At 38.4% G+C, this 12,680-nt stretch overlaps 1 pseudogene; it reads left to right on the top strand.

Moving 5' to 3' along the window:
- Nucleotides 1-12,680, top strand: part of LOC102247486 — a 41,000-nt pseudogene that overhangs the window by 26,447 nt on the left and 1,873 nt on the right.

Raw genomic sequence — 12,680 nt, 5'->3', positions numbered from 1 at the left:
AGACTTTACCTTGCTTAGGTGGCCCCCACAATCACCAGATCTCAATCCAACTGAGCATTTGTGGGACGAAGTTAAAAGAGCCATCAGGCGGCTGGTTCCATAACCATCAAATCTCACAGAACTGGACAGTGCTATTCATCAGGCATGGTGTCAGATTCCTCGCATCACCTTTCAACATCTCGTGGAGTCAATCCAAGAAGAATCGCCACAGTATTGAAGGCAAAAGGTGGCCCAATGAAGTATTGATGGGGTGGTCGTAATAATCTGGCCACTCAGTGTATTTAAAAAAGAGAAACCAACTCAACTAGTCAACTGAGATGCTTAAAATCCAATTCAAAATCTGTAAATTTTTTTATAAGGCTAAGCATCCAAAGTTTAAAGATCCTCTCTCAAAATTTTCATGAAGGGTAATCCTATCATACTTATTTGTCCATACCTACTATCTCCTAGACACTGAAAGATAACAGAGATAAGCAAATGCTCTAATATGGGGTTGAGAGAAAGATACATTAATAAGTACAATAAAAGGTGACAAGTGCTTTAACAAAAATATTTTTGTGATACCATGGCATCATTGGAAAGAATGAGCTAACTCTAAGACTGGGAAAGGTGCAGGTGTTACAGAGAAAATTATTTGGATTTGAAGAGTATTCAGCAGCTGTGAGGGGAAGTGTGTTCCAAGCAAAGGCATTTGGTTGAAATGCGGAGACAAAGAAAGTCTCTTGTAAGCAAGCACTATAGTCTCAGTGTCCTCATCTTTAGAATATATTTTAAAACATTGAGGACATAATATTTTTTAAACATTATGAATTTCTCCATTTTTGTAAGCAAGGGATCTAGAGTATTTCATTCATCACTTGCCAATTTCCTGGACTGAGAGATGAGGGGAGCTGTTTAGATCTGTAGAATTTAAGAAAAAAGACCTTAGAAGTCAATTTTAGAAGTGTTAGAACCACCCAACACTGGAAAAAGCATGAGGCCTTATGTTTTTTTCCATTGGCATTCTGAAGCATCTACACAGTGTATTCTGTCAAAGTGCTCCATTAAAAAAGGGAAGGCTCATGGTCACTTATGTTTAGAATGCCTTACATTCTAGAGCTCTGTCTCAAAGAGTCAGAAAATGCATTAGAATTATAAAGACTAATTGTAAACAGTCCTGATAAAGTCTGTTTCAACCAGTATTTCCCAAACTTATTTAATAATAGAGCCATTTCTTCAAGAACTCTGATTCAATCAGTCTTATTCTTTCTCATGTTTGTTACCTGGCATCATTGCTTTTTTTTTTCTGGCATCATTGCTTTTAAACTGCCCTTCTGACTCATCAACTCTCTGGCTTCTTTACTGGTTTCTTACTTTTTTTTACCTGAGACATCTTGGTTTCATTAATATAGAACAGAAAGAAGGTTGTCTATTACTCTAATCTTTAGCAGTGTACTCAGCTTATGTTCATAGTGGACTCAAAGATTGCCCATCTCAGGAATACAAAGAGGATTCTCCCTTTACGTGTTTCCTTGATGTTCACCTTTGCCAGACATCTCTTTCTGGCCACTCCTGTCCTCTGGGCTCATGGACTCCTGAAAGATTTTCCCTCTTACCTAACTGTCAGCTTCCCATGGTGACAATAAGCAAAATGTCAACCTACTCGCACACAGAAGGTAACTGAATTCTTCATTGCCAATTCAAATGGTCTAAAGAAATGCTGAGTAAGCCCTTTGTATGATGCCAATTTAAAAAATACAAAAATATTTGCGAGCTGTATTTTTTGTTTAATTCAAAGTGAAAATAACTTTATTGCATCCCATGGAAACATTTATAAATATTATCATAATTAAGAGTACTGCTTGGTTAAACAGAAGAATGTTAAGATACAAACAGCACTGCTTTAAAAGCCACAAAAGCATTACTATAAGGGCCTATTTGAGAAATAACAACTCATGGCACATCTACTCAGTCATAGCTTACACTGTCAAGTTCTTTACGACTCAGAAAGTGGCTTCACAGACATTTTCTGTTTTTAAACTTGAAGCTAATCTGAAAGCATATGTCATTATTATACCCACTTTACAGTCAGAGAAATCACAGCTCAAAGAGGGGCAGCACATTTTCCCAAGGCCACTCAGCTGAGCTTGGATTGGAAGGAGTTGAGCGAATTTATATCACTAAGAACCCAGGTGAATTAGGTCCCTTTCTAGGCCTCAGGATGCACAGATGAAAAAGATAGGATCCCAGATGGTTTCTAATCCTAACCTGACTCTCTCTATGCTGTAGTCTTGTTTCTATACCCAAACTGGGAGGGCCAGATATGCAACCTGAACAGCTCCAGTGTCCCCAGATTTCTCATAAAGGCTGACTGCTCTGTGCTGGTCCTAGAGCACCTAGGTGGCTGCTAGTGCCCAGAGCTCCGGTTTGCTTTTGGTCCCTGGTACTTTACATCATAATTGAGCTCTACTCTGGTTGACATAGGCCTGGGAACAAGAAATTCTAAAGGACTTCCACAGGGTCTAAGATGCTTCTCTCGTCTAGCCGTGCTTCTTAAATATGGGCATGCATCAGAATCACCCAGAAGGCTTATTAATTGCAGTTTGCTGGACCCCTCTCCTCAGAATTTCTGACTAAATAAGTCTGGAGTGAGGACACAGAATTGGCATTTCTTACCAATTGCCAGGTGATGGTGATTCTGTTGATCTGAGAACCACACTTTGGAAAGCACTGTCCTAGTGTCTCTCTTTCCCGCCCCAGTAAGCTCTCCTCCCTCCGCTCATTTGCTTTTTTTCAAGAGTTGAAATGTTCTTTAGAAATTAGATCTTCAGTCCTTCAGAAGTTAGATCTTACCTCTTCTCATACATTTCAAATTGCTCAATTCCAAAGCGAGGGAAAAATACCTTGACTACAAATGCTCCATAGCCATCATCAATGCCAGTTCTGTCATGACATAGCATTTAAACTTTGAGAAAATAAGCAACTTAACTTTCTTGTCTCTAAAAGTTGGTGATATGCCCAGGTCCAAAGCTGACACAAAGATAAAATTATACCCACATTAAAAAGAACCTGACAGTTTTTACTTTAAAAGTTAATTATACAGGGCTCAAAAGGTGCAGATTTCTAGTTATATCATAAGTCATTGGAATGTAATGTATAGCACAGTAATCATAGATTATAGTATTGTATTGCAACTTTAAAAATTGCTAAGAGAGTATATCGTAAAAATCCTCATCACACAAAAAAATTGTAACGATGTATGGAGATAGGTGTTAACTAGACACTGCAGTAATAATTTTGCAATATATGTGGATATCACATCATTATGTTGTATATCTGAAACCAATGTTATATGTCAATCATACCTAAATACACAAAAACGTTAATTATACAGATATAAAAATCAAAGTGAGGCCTTTCCCTATTGTGTAACTGATGAGTTACTGGTATAAAGCTACTTGACTAAAAATATACAGCAAGAAAAGGCAGAATCAGATATAGAATTCAGGCCAATTCATTCCCCTTACAGATTTCCCCCAGGTACACTACTCTGCAACAATAACAATAGTAGATAAATACTCAAATGGGGTTTGGAAAGCCTAATATAGAACCTGACAAGAAATAAAGTGATCCATCCACTCCTCTAGGTATCTATTTCAATGGTTCCATTAGTAATAGAACTGCTCTTCTAGATGCATAATTGATAACAAAATAAAAATAAAAATAGATCTTTAATCTAAGTATCCGAGTACAATACATATTACAGTGCAGCAATCATTCCTGCAAAAACTCAAGGGTGTGATTTCGTTATGCCAAGTTTCAAATTCCCTTAAAGCTCATCAACGAGGCTTTCAGCTAAGTTCAGTTTGAGAAATGTTTATGTTTGCATTTGGGTAGTTAACTCCCTCTTCTGTAAGTGAGGGTCTCCTTCATGTCCAAAAATAATCCTATCGAGGTAAATATTTCATCCCCCTTTAAAATAAATTATTGAACATCTCAACTCCAAGAATGATAGCAAGACGAGGAAAGATGTGCTGATGATAAGAATGAGGAACATGAAGAAGTCGTCTAATAGTTTACCAATAGATGGGGAAACTGAGGAAATAACTTTATGGTGACATGATTTGCCTTTTTCTAAATATAGGAGCTTAATCAGAGTAGAGCTGCAGATAGTTTACATGAGGCAAAAGCTTACATGGATAGTAATGCTTTTTTTTACAGGCCAGCAAAGGAAATGCAATTTTGTTTGATTCAGATCAATGTGCATTAAGGAAGTACCCACTGTGCAGTTGGCAATATTTTAGTCACTGAGAATGCCAAGATGAACACAGCCTCCATCTTCAAGTGATTGAAAAAGTCATATTGCAATGATTCAAAATGAAATAGTTTCAGTTTCATGCTTAGACTTAACATTGCCAGAATTCAGCATGGATCACATTAAACAAATTTAGATAAAACAATATAGGTCGGGTTCAACTCAAGTTATCAAACATGTATTGGGTTTGGAGCACACAGTATGGGGTAGGAGAGGTGCAAGGAACACATGATGAACAAGGCACTGTACCTGCCTTGTCATTATGATACACCTTTTCATAAGAATGGCAGAAGGAAAATAAATGATACAGTGCATGACAAACATTCTGTCGAGGAATCATGTGTAATTTCGAAGAAGTATATTTCATTAATAAACATCTATGTCTTTCCAGCATCTGAGTATGGGGCCTGAGTTCATTGAACTCAGCATGTGCTTGAGCAAGAGGGAGCAGGAAGTTATGTCTTATGATCATGTCACCTTCAGATATAGGCTTGGAATTTTTTGGCTCTTTTTCAATATATGTTATTTGATGATAACTGCTACCTACTAATTTAGACTGCTCTGTTCCTTGACTTTGTCTCATAAATATTACAATAACAACAATAGCACATTGTTAACTGCAGTTAAACAATGCCACATGTGATAAAGATAAAAGGAATAAAAACTGGTCTAAATTCTAAGCTTAGCTTATTTTAACTGAGATTATTGTCTGTAATTTGTTCCCCAATTAGGGACATTAATGTTGGCTCAAATGGGAGGTAAATGTTGATAAAACAGCTTGAAGTTAGAAAAAGAGATGAGATTTTTTAGATCACCTGAGACCAAAAGATGATCTGGAATAAAAATATCTGACCATTTCTTCCTCTGTGTTCCTATCATATTCCAACCTTTAACCAAGTATCTGACAGAGCATTTGATTTTTGACAGTTCTTCATGATTCTTTTTTTAAATTTTCTTTATTGATTAGGTTATTACATATGTGCCCTTATCCCCACATTACTCTCCATCCCCCCTACTCATGCCCTCAACCCCTGGTGTCTGTGTCCATTGGTTATGCTTATATTCATGCATACAAGTCCTTTGGTTGATCTCTTCCCTTACCCCCACCAGCCCTCCCCTACCTTTCCTCTGAGGTTTGACAGTCTGATCAATGCTTCTCTGTCTCTGAATCTGTTTTTGTTTATCAGTTTATGTTGTTCATTATATTCCATAAATGAGTGAGATAATATGATATTTATCTTTCTCCGACTGGCTTATTTAACTTAGCATAATGCTCTCCAGATCCATCCATGCTGTTGCAAATGGTAAGAATTCCTTCTTTTTTCCAGCAGCGTAGTATTCCATTGTGTAGCTGTACCACAGTTTTTTAATCCACTCATCTACTGATGGGCACTTAGGCTGTTTCCAAATCTTAGCTATGGTGAATTGTGCTGCTATGAACATAGGGGTGCATATATCCTTTCTGATTGGTGTTTCTAGTTTCTTGGGATATATTTCTAGAAATGGGATCACTGAGTCAAATGGGAGTTCCATTTTTAGTTTTTTGAGGAAACTCCATACTGTTCTCCACAGTGGCTGCACCAGTCTGCATTCCCACCAGCAGTGCACGAGGGTTCCTTTTTCTCCACATCCTCGCCAGCACTTGTCGTTTGTTGATTTGTTGATGATAGCCATTCTGACAGGTGTGAGATGGTACCGCATTGTTGTTCATGATTCTCGAATGCAGATATATTGTTTAAATCATTCCAGATCTAGATAGCAGTACAGACTCTAGATTATATATTACTCTGAATTAATTTTTGTTGAACATAGATGTCTGGAGAACATCAAGAGCTTTGAGGTGATCAGAGATAAAGACCAATGAAGCACATGATTTCTTTATACCATGTTCCAGACATCCATGTTTCTTACTATCCTATACTATAGTTAAACTACCAATAAATACCAAAGGAAGAAAAGACAAGAAGAAAAAAGAAAAAGACATATAATTTTTTTAAATGTATAGGAAACTAAAATTGAGAGAAAGTGTGCCACATTTTAAATCTTTTTATACAGTGGGGTTATAGGTGATGTTTTCCATGTTTATATATTTTCTACAATTTCCAACTTTTCAAATTTTGCATGTCTTAGTTTTATAATAATGGTACAAATTGCAAAATGAACTATGTATGTCCCTTTTGGGGGGCAGATTTATGAAAACTGTGGCAATATATAGGTTATTTACTTGGTTGAGTTGTAATGAAAAGTCATGTCAGTAACTTGAATGAAAAAAAAAGTGTGAATAAATACTAAGTCCCTGCAAATAACAGTGACAATTCACTGTGTTTGTATTTACAATTATTATAATATCAGTGAAACTATAATTTTATATTTTTTCCTAGAGTATAGATTAAACTTTTTCTCTGTTGCAAAGGATTTTATAAAAGAAAATTCTAATTTAAAACACAAAATGAATAACATTTGCAAGTAAAAACCATAAAATCTCCTGGGGCTTATATTTCTTTAATGTTGGAAATATTTGTTAAAAGCTATATTTCCTGTTTTTTTATATTTAATGAATATTACTTTGCCTCCAGAGTCTCTGATTTTTTAATATACTCTCTAGAGCACTTAACAAAGTATTATAAGCAAATCTATTTTTAAATGCTTAGACCATATTAGTAACAATTAGCGTTTCTTGTATATTCCTTGTATGTAATGCTCAATCTTTAGAATTAATTTCAAAATTCATGTTCCTAAACCTGTAATCCGGCTTTTATTTAACTAAATTAATAAACTTAACCTAATAAAATCACAAAGGTTTTTAATATTATTCAAGGGAAGTGGTTTTATTCAAAGGGTCCTCTAATTTAGTTTGTGGTTCCACAAATTTAGGAATTATTTTGTCAGCACATTCATGAATGCTAGCTAAAAGGCTATATTAAGCACTGTGGGGAACACAAAGGTTAATATGGAATGGGTATTACTTGCAAGAAGCTTAAACTCTAACTGAGAAAAACAAGACATGAAACACACGCATTTAAAATATGAGAGAAAGTGATAAAGACTACATGAAAGGCACAGATTAAGTGTCGGTGCTGTGGAAATAAGAGAAGGGAATAAAAGATTAGATGTCATGTGAGCCAGAATTGGATAAGTAGGTACAGACATGTAGAAATGGGTCCAACAAGCACTACAGTTTTGAGCTCTTATCTATCACATTAAGAGCTATTGGTTTACTAGTACATGACTATCCTTATTTTACTAGGCAGTGAATTCTGAAAGCCAGAAGCATATCTTATCCTTATCACATAGCCTCAGCTCCCAAGACAATGACTGGAACTTAGAACTGACACATATTTTTCAATGTTGAATGACTAGAATGAAAAAGTCCAACAACGTTAAATCATAGACACTTTAGGGAGGGGTGAGGGCAAAGTACAAATGGAGATGAGTTCAATTCACCGAGCGATAGCAGAATGAAAGGGAGTGGTGAGAGGCCAACTGAGGAATATTAGCTGGGGATAGCTATTAGCAGGCCTGGAATGTCAGGTTTTAGACTTGACCCTATATGTACAGGGGAAACTGGAGAATATATATGAATGAGGAAGAACATCATCAGAACTGTGGGAAAGATTTGGTGTCAGAAGGATGTGAGAAAGCCATTATGGACTGTTGTCTTAGTCTGCTTGAACTGCTATAACAAAATTCCACAGACTGAGAGGCTTAAACACCAATTTTTATTTCACACAGGCCTGGAGGCTGGGAAGTCCAAGATAAAGATGCTAGCAGATTTGGTGTCTGCTGGGGGCCCCCTTCCTTATTTATAGACAGCATTCTTCTTGCTGTGTCCTCAGCTGGCAGAAGGGGCAAGAGAGTCCTCTGGAGTCTTTTTTAGAAGGGAACTAACCCCATCCATAAGGGCTCTGCCCTCATGACCTAATCATTTGCCAAAGGCCCCAGCTCCACATCACAAAGGGGCTAGGATTTCAACATATGAATTTTGAGAGGACACGTTCATTCTGTAACAGCTGGCCAGAAATAATACAGGTCTGCCATAAAGTAGAAATAGTAGGAATGGTAAGCAAGGGGGGGTGTAGATGGGGGAGACCCGTCACATATAGACCCCACAGGACATGGCAACTGATCAATTGAAGACTCACAGAAGGAAGGGGAATGACTATAACTGACTATAACTGAGGTTTTCTATCTCAGCAGCCGAGGAGGAGTGTGGCATCTATTTTAACTGTGCTTGGTACAGAATGCCCAACTTCACACAGCCAACAAGCGGCTCCACTGGTGCTTAGATTCAGATATACCTCCAACTGAGTGCTGTTTCTAGGATGCAATAGTCTCCTCACTCTGAAATACACAAATGATTGGCTACAGTTGGAAAATCTATTTAAGTAAATTTCACTCACACTTTGAAACAAGTAATACATTCATATGGACTGAATTGTGTTACCCCCAAACCCATATGCTGTAGTCCTAATCCCCAGTGTGACTGTATTTTGAAATAGGTCTTTTAGGAGATCATTAATGTTAAGTGAGGTCATAAGGGAAGGGTCCTAATCCAAAGGATTGATGGCCTTATAAATAAGACAGTCTCTCTCTTTTCTTGCACATGCACTGAGGAAAAGGCACGTGAGGACCCAGTCAGAGAGCGGCAATCTACAAGCCAGGAAATGAGCTCTACTAGAACCTAATCATACTGGCACCCTGATCGCAGATTTCCAGCCTTCAGAACTGTGAGAAAAATTAATTTTTACTTTTTAAGCCACCCAGACTATGGTATTTTGTTATGACAGCATGAGATGACTTACTAGTAGACACACATGTCTCTAAATAAAGCAGTAAAGAGCTTAACAACCATCAAGCTGAATTATCACACCAGCCAAAACTCTACTTTTTTTCTCAAGTAGCAAGTGTGTTTTTTATGTGCATTTTTGTTTTTAATGTGAGTAAACTAAATGCTCTGAACTCTTCACTGGTGAGTAACCATATGATCCTTGGGGTAGAGCCTGCATTTTTTTCTACCAGGTGACTGGCACAGAGAAGGCACTCAAATATTTTTTCCTGAGTGAATGATATTGCTCATTTATGTCCCTGCCTGGGTGGTAGAACAGCACTAATCTTAATCTGAGCAGAGGTGCTCCTAAACATCTCTCACTTTCCTCAGAGACCCAAATGACAACAGCCTAGGGAATATGGAAGATGCCCTTTTTTCCAAGGTATATTCATTCTTAGGTTCTTTTCTCATTAAAAACACTTTCTGTACTCAACCAACAGCACTAAGCAATAAAACTGGTTTTATGTAGCTCACTAACAAATATGGAATAGTCATTTTATTTTACAGAACTACTTTGGCCCATTTATGCACGCACGTGCATGCGCGCACACACACACACACACACACACACAATTTGTAAATAACCAAAATGAAGAAAAAAATAAGTAATTCGGCAGAGCAAAAAAAAAATTCCACTTTTATTTCTGTATATCAAAGGAGAAGTGAGGGATTTTATACAATACTAGAGGCCTGGTGCATGAATTCATGCACATTGAAAGGAAATTAATTAGAAGAACTATTTTAATATCACTATCCGCCCTTTCTCTATAATAGAAGTGTCAACCAAATTCACAATCGACAATGACAGATCAAAACACGCGCGCGATTGGCGCCAGCGAGAGCTTTATATGTATCGCGCATGCGCGAGTCAACTTAGACTTTTACATATACAGAATAAAGTTGCTTAATTAGACCTGCTTTCTGAGTTAGCTAAAGTTTTTCCAGCCCAGTGAAGCACCCCAACTTCTCTTTCAGGTAATTGTCAGCAACTTAGCAGTAAATATCAACATGAGGCAGATTATTATTATGGATCACGTAGGGAGAACGAAGGGTAAAATATTTAACTGCAGCAGTGTTGGACTATATTCTGTGCAGTGAGAAAACCTGAAGTCATTTTCAAGGTCCACCATTTCTTACTTCTTTTCAGTCGGGTCAAGTTTCTAAATCTCTGTTTTCCAACTAATGAAAAGAAAATAGGATTCCACCGAGTCTCCTATCTACCTACTCCAGGACTTCTGTGAGGATTAAATGAGATGAGGGACAGGAAAATGCTTCACAGACAATTGGTTAAAGTGTGAAATCTTTGCACCTGGCTATAAAGCAAGTCATGTTCCTAGGCTGAAGAAACTGCATGGAAGCTGTCATCACTAGGGAGAGGAAGCCAGGCATTGCTATATGACATCATTACCCAGAGCCCACAACCACCGTTTCCAGGCTGGGCTGGGCTTTGGGCTGCATGTTGCACCATGGGGTCTCAGCAACGTCTGCTGCAATTTGGTGGGCTGTCGCTCCAGGGTGGTGGCGGGACATGTGTCCTACTTTGGGGAAACCAAGTGTTGCTTTGTGGTCACCAGGTCCACTGTGCCGTTTCTCTGTAAATGGCCAGTGTGTGTCACAGCAGCTCCTGCATTGAGCATCTGCCCCCCGGTCGTCAGTGTGTGTCATAGCGACCGGTCGGACGGACATGTAGCATATTAGCCTTATATATGTATAGATTAGGGAACAAACTGATATTTCTTTGAGGTTTAATGGCACAATTGTACTCTACTTGGTTTTAATTTGTAGGAGGATATGATTGAACTTATAATAATGCCGTATTGCAATGAACTACTGTACATCACATAATTACTTCAACCTTATGGTGTAATCCAATGGTTAACTTCATTCCAGTTAATTGACTTCTGCTCATCTCACCTTCCTTTTCAGACCTGCCCTAGCCATCAAAACATGGCAGTTTTAGCTTTCTTCACATTAGTCAGGGACAGCATTGTAGGAAACTGCAATACAATCTCATTGAAATTGAAGGGAGTATGGGACTAAAGAAATGTACTGAGAGGACTAGAATGGCCCAGCTGCTGAAGCTAATGTTTGCAAGAAAAGATCAGGAAGGAGGCACAATTCACAGTGACGTCTCAGACTATCAAACCTGATTGTTGCTGTAAAGTCCTTCTACTGAGCCCTTTGTGGATGGTTACCCAGGACCAGCCCCTGGGAGTGGCATTCAGGCAGCAGATCGGTGGCACAGCCCTGTGTTGGGAACTAACAGGCCATTACTGACTCATTGTCTATTCATTTTAGATTGTTCCTATGGAGGATTTATAGAAACAATACCAAGGTGGCACCAAGGTGGCTATCAATGCTGTTTACATACAATTTAGAGGAATAAACCTGCAGTTATGCCGGGGCTGGCTTCCCTGTGGTCCTGGGGCATAGTGTTCTAATCCTATTGTGACGTGATTGTTTCTCCATAAACTGCCCCACAGAGGCCTGTAATTGGCATACAGGTTCAAATTAGATTGCTGTGTGTTTAGGAAAGCAGGGGTCATTTCACATCAGCACCTCTCATTAAGAAGCAACAGAGGAAGGTCTCCTTTGCAGGAGACCTAATGATATATTACCTTTTATTTAAAGAAAATTCTCAGAGTATAGACTCTCAGACACACGCGTTACCCATCTTGTCTTTCACCACCATGAGGAGGAGGATAATGTGAAAATGCAAAACACCTTTTTGAGAACGGCAATTAAATATTCACCAGCAATGTATCATTGGAACACCGGTTTTATGAGCTAAAAAGGGAAGACGGGAGAGAAATTAATGGATGAAAAAGTCCAGCAATTAGTTCTGCTTTCTTCTAATAATATCATCACATGATGGTGACCTTTCTCTGGAAGCCAAAAAAAGCCTATTGTCTCTGTTTCCAACTCTAGTGATGGGTGGACTCAAGTAAGGTCTCAGGATAAAACACCTTCTTCCTAAACTCCCCAGCTTTTTTTCAAAATCACCAAATCTGTCTCAAACCATAAACAGCAAAGTGTATTTATTAAGGATAATCTCATGGTGCCAGGTTACTCTCTGGGTAGTTAAAATGTGGGACAAACAACAGTCCCGTAGAAAGAATAATAAACATTTCACAATTGGATGCCAAAAGCGATGAAACATTTTTCAGGTCTTTGCTTCAGCCTTTCTAAGGCCCATGACAAACAACACTTCACGGAGGTCGAAATAAGAGGAAAACTATGTGAGCCGAAAAGAACATGTTAGAAAATGTGGCAACAAAAAAGTAACCAAAAAAATGAGTTATGATTACCAAGGAAGAAGAAATATGAGAGACAGAGAACCGATAAAAAAAAACAACAAAACACCAAGTGGATCTATTAAAAAGAGAGGGAAGTAAGGGGAAAGAGGTAGTCAGAGAGAAAAGAAGGGGGCATGGAGAGAGAAGAGACACTTTCCACTTCAAAACAAACAAACAAACTGCGGTGGCCAGCACCGCGGATGGCGGATTCCCCGCAGCTGCAGAATCCTCGCCCTTGGCTCCCTGTGGACGCGAGCCCGCA

This window comes from Myotis brandtii, unplaced genomic scaffold (genome assembly GCF_000412655.1).
Source record: "Myotis brandtii unplaced genomic scaffold, ASM41265v1 scaffold110, whole genome shotgun sequence".
Classification (NCBI taxonomy): domain Eukaryota; kingdom Metazoa; phylum Chordata; class Mammalia; order Chiroptera; family Vespertilionidae; genus Myotis; species Myotis brandtii.
The sequence above is the reverse complement of the archived record's forward strand: the minus strand, read 5'-3'. Positions and strand labels throughout refer to the sequence as shown.